This window comes from Lagenorhynchus albirostris, chromosome 6 (assembly GCF_949774975.1).
Source record: "Lagenorhynchus albirostris chromosome 6, mLagAlb1.1, whole genome shotgun sequence".
Classification (NCBI taxonomy): Eukaryota; Metazoa; Chordata; class Mammalia; order Artiodactyla; family Delphinidae; genus Lagenorhynchus; species Lagenorhynchus albirostris.
The window spans coordinates 29,217,981-29,225,990 of record NC_083100.1 but is presented as its reverse complement, the minus strand read 5'-3'; positions in this window follow the sequence as shown (position 1 = coordinate 29,225,990).

The window sequence follows — 8,010 nt, the reverse complement described above, 5'->3', positions numbered from 1 at the left end:
GGAGATGGAGATAGAACCAGCTTTGAGAGGGGAAGACATGATTGAGATAATATATGGTAAAAATCAGCATGACCTGTTCAGAGACAAGGTCTTTGACAAGGTCTGGATCGGAAAAATAATAACCAAAGATAAATTTTATTTGGCATTCATAACATTGAAGGTAATGGGTGCCAGAGGTTCTCAAACCTGACCACCCCTTAGAATCACCCGTGGACATGTGAAAATGCTGATACCTGGGCCCCATTATCAGAAATTCAAATAAAATTGGTCTGGAGAGGGAGGTGCCAAGAAAAACTCCCCAGATGATTCTGAAATGAAACCAAGTTAGGGAAGTCCTGTGCTACTCAATTTACTTGCGATCTCTCGTTTAATATAGCCCTCAGAGAGATCCCATAAGAGAGGTATTTTCATCCTTGTTTTAGAGATTAGGAAACAAAAGGCCCAGAGAGACTAAGTGATTTGCTTTGAGACTAGCTGCTAATAGAATGAGGGAGAGCTTGATTAGGGGTGGGCGGTGTGTGGATAACTTTTATTTTATTTTTTAAAAATAAATTTATTTATTTATTTTTGGCTGCTTTGGGTCTTCGTTGCTGTGCGCAGGCTTTCTATAGTTGCGGCGAGCGGGGGCTACTCTTTGTTGCGCGGGCTCAGAAGTTGTGGCACACGGGCTTAGTTGCTCCCCGGCATGTGGGATCTTCCCGGACCGGGGCACAAACCCGTGTCCCCTGCATTGGCAGGCAGATTCTTAACCACTGCGCCACCAGGGAAGTCCCCCACTGTGTAATTATGAAAATAGAATTCACTCATTCACCATATATTTATCAAATACTTACTATGTGCCAGGCTCTGTTTTAGGGACTGGGAACTAATGTGATGGTCGAAGTCCCTGATGAATGGAGAGAGAGCTGGCTATCTGGCCCTCTTAAAGAAGAGTGCTCCAGGGCAGGAGGAATATGGCATTCCTCTAGGGTATTAAGGAGATGCTCATAGATGCCAATAGGACCCACAGTAAACAGAGACAACAAAATGTCACTCACCTGGGGGTCTTGTTAAAATGGAGAGTCTGGGGCAGGGGCCTGAGATTCTGCCTTTCTGACGGTGCCTGGGTCAGACAGTGCTGATGTCGTTGGTCCTCAGCCCACATTTTGATTTTTGATTTTAGGTTTCAGGTAGCATGGTCAACGAAGACCTCTGGGACTCAGTTTCCTTTTCTGTAATTGGGGTCAATAACTGATCCTAATACGTAAAGTTTGTGCATTAAAACACAGTGTCTTAGGACTTAGTAATTACTCTATAAACTTTCCTTGTAACTCTCTTAATTATAAAAAATTTTTTAAAGGTTTCTCATCAGAGCAACATGACATCTGTCTCGGGAGCTAAGGAAATGCTGATAGAAGCAAATAGGACATAGGAAATTTATAATAAGGGACATCCACCCTCACTGACAATATTATCTCCATGTATGGAAGTAACTAGTCGGAATCTTGTGGAATTCGGTAGTCTTAGCGTACAAGTGTGAAATTGAACTTTCTGAATGTATTTGAGTTTATTAAACCTCATCAGAATTTTACTAACAGCTCTTTTTCTGTGTATAAAGTTAACCACAATTTACGAAATAAAGTATGTCTCACTTCCATCTTTTTATAGAAATTATTTTAGAGAAATAGAGAAATTCACAGGAATAGGAACATAGAAATGACATTAGAGATATTTTTATATAAGCAGTTAATTATGCTGAAAAAAATTTCTTATTTTATAAACAGAAAGCTAGGATTATATCGATTATATAGAGTTGATTTTAGCAGCTAAGATATAGTTCATTTTCAGCAGACACTGCACTTCAGAAATGCATTTCAAAAATCTGTTCTTCTAATATATATAAAGCTGAGAAGCCCCTCTATCCCCCAACCCATGAAAATCCTCTAGTGAACTTTACATTTAGAAATTTCATGGTAAAAGAGAAAATAGTTCCACATTTTTCTTTTGGGGAAATTTGGTTTTTCTCTTCTATCTAGTGTGGTTATCATATTGGAATAATCCTGTGTAGAACTATAATCTAGTTACAGATCCTTGTTATTAGCGGCAGTAATAATTACACCATACATTTTTGATGGTTTTTACAATCTTCAGAAAGCCTTCACATACATTATTTCATTTAATATATTCCACAACTCTGAGTGAGAGGACAGACAGGTATAATTGTTTATGAAAGAAAACAGGTGAGGTTTGCCCCAAATCACACAGCTGATAAATACTGGAATCAAAATTAGAATCCAAGGCTTCTGATTTCTAACCCAATGCTCTGCATTTGGCCCACTTAATATTGCACCGACATTCTGACAATGAACGTAATAATCTGTAATGATCTTGCTAAATATAGTAATCAGAAACGAAAAGATGTAGGGCAATGACCCTGAGGCAAAATCCAGAGAAGGGGAGGAAGACTGTTCTAATTGGGTTCCCTTTATATATATATATATACATATATATATATATATATACACACACACACACATATATGTGTGTGTATATATATACATATGTGTGTGTATATATATATACACATATGTGTGTGTATATATATATACATGTGTGTGTGTGTATATATATACACATATGTGTGTGTATATATATATATACATATATATACACAATTTTTTCCAGCTTTATTGAGATATAGTTGACATATAACATTGAGTAAGTTTAAGGCGAACAACATTAGCTACCACTTCCATCCTGTCACGTATTTACCGTTTGTTTTGTTTGGTGAGAACATTTAAGATCCACTCTCTTAGCAACTTTCAAGTATATAACATGGTATTATTAGCTATAATCACCATGCTGCACATAGATCCCCAGAAATTATTCACTTCTAACTGAAATTTTTTACCCTTGGACCAAAATCTCTCCATTTTCCCCAACCCCCATCCCCTGGTGACCACCATTCTACTCTCTGTTTCTATGAGTTTGGCTTTTTTAGGTTCCACCTATAAGTGAGATCATACATTATTTGTCATTCTCTCTCTGACTTATTTCCCTTAGTCTAGTGCCCTCAAGTTCTATCCATGTTGTAGTCAGTGGCAGGATTTCTTTCTTTTTCATGGTTGAATAACATTCCATTATATGTTTATATACATATACATTTGTTTATATATATATATATAAAAAATCTTCTTTATTGATTCATCTGTTGACACTTAGGTTGTTTCCATATCTTTTTGCTTCTCTTTAAATGCCTGAGAGATGGGTGGAAGCAAAGCTCCAATGGTGATAAATCAGAAGTGTTCTTTTTTCTTTTTGAGTCAATTTGGTTAAACTCAAAAAAAAAAAGCAAAAACAGTTTTTGAAAACCAGTTGGTGGCTGATGCAGAATGAGATATTATCGAACTGTGAAAGAGATGGAAAAGTAGCCAGAGGGCTAATTCCTAAGCTAATTGCCCTTAGCACCTTGGTTCTACACCCATCCCACCCCCAGGCAGGTTGCTGGGGCTTCTGGGGTAAACCCAAGCTCCTGGCTGGTTCCTCTTCAGTATCCTTACCCTCCCACCTACACTCCTGGCACTTGAGAGCATGTATTTCTTTCCTGTTCCTCTTTCTTCCCCCTATGATCTAAACAGGAGACACTTTAGCACAAAAAAGAAAGAGCAAAGTTTATCATCTCCACAAAAAGACTGAGGACCTACCATACAGTACTGTGAACATAGTAGACAGGGCAAACAAGCAATGACATAGAAAACACTTCTTTTTTTTTTAAAGCCAACTAGTATGGTGTGCTATTTAGCTAGTGTATGGTTTTCTGTAGTTTGCTGGCTGTGTTTTGGAAGCCTGATAAGACCTGGCCATGTAGGATTGCTCTTGTTCTTCCATACCTCAGTTTTGTTTCTGCATCTAATTATTCACAAAGTCCAGAAAGATCCTTATGACTCAAGGCCAATTGTATTTACTTACTTTCGTTTTTCCTGGAGTCCAGCTGGTGTGTTGGCTGGATCATCTGAGAAGCAGATGCCAAGATCGAGTTGGAACTGGAAAAGATTTATAGGAGGTAGTCCTTGTGAAAGATAAAAGGCAGAGGAAGAAGGAGAAGGCAAGAAGAACCTTCAGACCTCAGTTCAGGTCAGATACCTGTTAAAGAGAAGGGGAAGAAAGGAGAAGTGGATAGAATGAGCTTCAGACTGTGGTGCAGCTCCAAGAAGAGTGCTCACAGAAGAATCCTGCATAGGTACAAGGGACAGCTCTTGTGCCACTCCTGTGTTCAGTCATTGGTTGGGGGATGTCCAGGTAGCACTTAGTTTCAGCTTGAATACTCAGTCTGATTCTGAAGGCACCCACAGCCACAGATTAGCAGCAGTTTATTTCTTGAAAGTAGATCTCAATGTGGGCACTCCCGCAACTGCTATAGCTGGGCAAAGGGAAGCAGCTTATCAAAGAAAGCTAAGTGCCTAGCAGTAGACATGAGAGGGTAAATCTAGCCAATGGATTTATGCCATGCGACAAGGATGTGGATACAGATTTATGTATCCATAGACCCACCTACCCACCCATCCACCCACCTATTGCCTGAGATGACAGCAGCAATCTCTGAAACTCCTGTCTGAACGAGAACCCATGCTTAGTGCTGCCTCAGAAACCAAATCTAGAGTTTGCCACTTCTGCTACCACAGCCACGACCTCTGAGTGACAACTAGCCTGTATCTCCACCTAGTCTGCTTCCATCCCTGCTTGTGACTGTAAGTTAACTTACCATACATCTGAGACCAAGTCCTTTACTAAACCCTAATTTCTGCCAGTCTGACACACCTCTTTCTTGAGTCCTAATGGTACTTTGCTCCACTGTATAGACTATAATTTAAGTTACAGCCCTTTGACTCAGTGTTGCAGGCATAAAAGGTGCATGGCAAGTGATGAGGTTCACTGCCATGTCCTTGGGTTCAGGGTCAACGAGAACAACTAAGGAGCAGCAGAGGTGGTAAGATGGCTTGGCTGTATGCCTTCCAGTTCTCAAGTCCCTGAAGCTGTTTACCTTCAAAATGACCCTGGCCTTTGATTATAATATTTCATAGCAGCCTCTCTCCAACTAATATGGCAACCAGCCATGAGAAATCATGGGCATCATTTTGAGAGCACATTATTTTGGAGGATAAAGATGGTAGGATTTTCTAGGGCTTGGCCAGTAATAAAAACAGGTTGATTTTTTAAACAAATGTTCCTGCCAGTTAGAATTTAATCTTCCTCTAAATCAGCAGTCTCTAAGGTCCTTTCCATTTCTTTCACTCTATTACTTATTCTATCAAAGAACATGGATCTCATGATAATAGGAACCAATTCGCCCCTTTTTCTTCCTAGGACAATGTTTACATTTTGGCAGGCCTTCTCTCACGTGGTTTAAAGAACCACATGTGTTTGCAGGCTTTCTATCAAGCAGTTTAGAGAACATAAAACTTACAGTAATATTTTTGGGAAGTAAATTTTATTGTTATGGCTTTAAAACACAATCAAATAAAAACTAGAATTCCATTAGTAGTTGAATATTATAATAATAGAGTTGAGAATAAATTTTACTGCTATAAGAACTATAAAACAGCAATAATAAAAAACACTATTATTGTGAATAAATTGTGTTGAGATGACTAACTAGAAAGCTATAAAACACAACAATAAGAGATAATCTAATCACCAGAAAAGATGTGATAATAATTCACCCTTGTTAGTGAGGAGACCATGGCTGCAGTTCATTGGCCCTGAGCGCTCTAGGTTACTGCCTGCATTCCATAAGGTTGCAGAAAGATAATCTTTGGCAGGAGACCACATATTACAGTGAAACTGGACATGGGGAATTGAGGAAAATCCAATTATCAGTGACTGTTAGGAAAATCCTGTATAGTACTGCCAAATGTCCTCACAACATATTCTTAAAAATTATTTGCAGGTTTCCACTAACAATTTGTATGTATTATTTGACTGTGCATTTCCTGCACTTCTTATTTTTATTTATGTTTTGCTTCTTCAGAATAACTGCATGGGATTACATATCTGTTGAGGAGAAAAGCCTATTTAATCTTACTCTTTATTTAAACTACCCATGCATCCCTGAGTCCATCTGGGTCCCATTCTAATTAGCAGAAGCATGGAAAGAAAACACTCTTGTTTACTATGTTTCTCTCTCCTTCTGTGGAACTCACGGCTCCATGAAAACCCTTGCTTCAGAGTTAGGACTACCCAGGTGGCTGCCCTGTCCCTGCATTTGGGTGAGGGAAAAAATACCATGGGTGTTGCACTTTACCCCTCATTCTGAACACCATCAAAATTATCCAAGATTTCCAAATTGATGATATCCCCAGGGGATGAAGGAAGATCATTAACAATGAAGTTTCCATTAGGCAATGGAGGCATGCTGTTGGAATTTTCTATATTCCCTACCTTCACTCTCTGCCCTTTCCTTCTTTAACCAACTCCAGTTGACTTTTGTCCCTATCACATGCCACGTGCTGACTGAAATTGCTCTTTTGAAGGTCTCCATGGGCCTCTATCCTGCTGGATAAGATTGCTAGTTCTCGGTCCTCATCTGACTCGACCCCTTAGCAGCATTTGGCCCAGTGGGTAACTCTCATTTTCTTAAAATGCTTTTCTCACTTGGCTTCTGGGACACAACAGTCTCTCAGTTTTTGACCTACCTCACTGGCTGTTCTTTCTTAACTTCCATTGCTGGATTCTTCTCTTCTACCAAGATCTCTAAATGTTAGACTGACTGATGCCTCAGTCTTTGTTCTTCTCTTCTCAGTTTATACTTGGACTGTAGAAGGGCTCCTCTGTGTGGCTTCAAACACCACCTCTTACAACCTGAAGAGTCACAAATGTATGCACTTCGCTCCATCTTCCCTTTGAAGTCCAGCCTGCAGTAGCTGCTGCCCACTTAGCAATCCCTTGGATGTCTAAGAAGCATCTCAAAATTATCAGCTCTGAATCGAAGTCTTGACTTTCCATTCCCTCCTCCTTCCACCTCTCCTCCTTTGATTTCCCCCATCTCATAAAAAGTCATCACTATTCAGTCCATTTCTTGGCTCCCCAATCTAGGAGTTGTTCTTGAGTTCCCTAATTCCCTCACATTTCATATTCATTCCATAAGCATATTTGTCAGGTCTGCTTCTAAAATAAATTCCCAGTGTGACCATGGCTTTCTATGTAACCCGTGACATCTAGCCCAAGGCCCCATCATCTCTCCCCTGGAATGCTCTGGTACCCTCCCTGTTGGTCTTTCTGTCTTCATTCTTGTCCCTCTCTTTCCTACACTCTAAGCAGCAGCCAGAGGAATCTTTTAAAATATCAAAACAAAACCTGTTCAATGATTTCTTAGAATAAAATGCAAAGTCCATACTCTGGCCCATGGTTTCTACAAGATCTGGCCCTTGCCTATCTCTCTGACCTCATCTTCCATCACTCTCCCTTGCTCCCACTTCACTTAAACACTGGTTTTCGTCCAGTTCCTCAGTCACACCAAGCTCATTTCTTCCCTACACACGTGGCCCTCTTTACCTAAAACACATTTTCTACAGACCTTTGCATGAACCACATCATTTAGAACTTAACTCAAAAACTGTCTTACGTTGGGACTTCCCTGGTGGCGCAGTGGTTAAGAATCTGCCTGCCAACGCAGGGAACATGGGTTCAAGCCCTAGTCCGGGAAGATCCCACATGCTGGGGAGCAACTAAGCCCGTGCGCCACAACTACCGAGTCTGTGTTCTAGAGCCTGCGAGCCACAACTACTGAGCCCGCGTGCTACCACTACTGAAGCTGGCATGCCTAGAGCTCCCGTGCTCCTCAACAAAGAGAAGCCACCGCAATGAGAAGCCTGCGCCCCGCAATGAAGAGTAGTCCCCACTTGCCACAACTAGAGAAAGCCCAGGCCCAGCAATGAAAACCCAATGCAGCCTAAATAAATAAACTTATGAAAAAATAATTTTCTTACATCAGTCAGGAATGGCCTCTCTATCTCAATATATTCTTGGCCCATA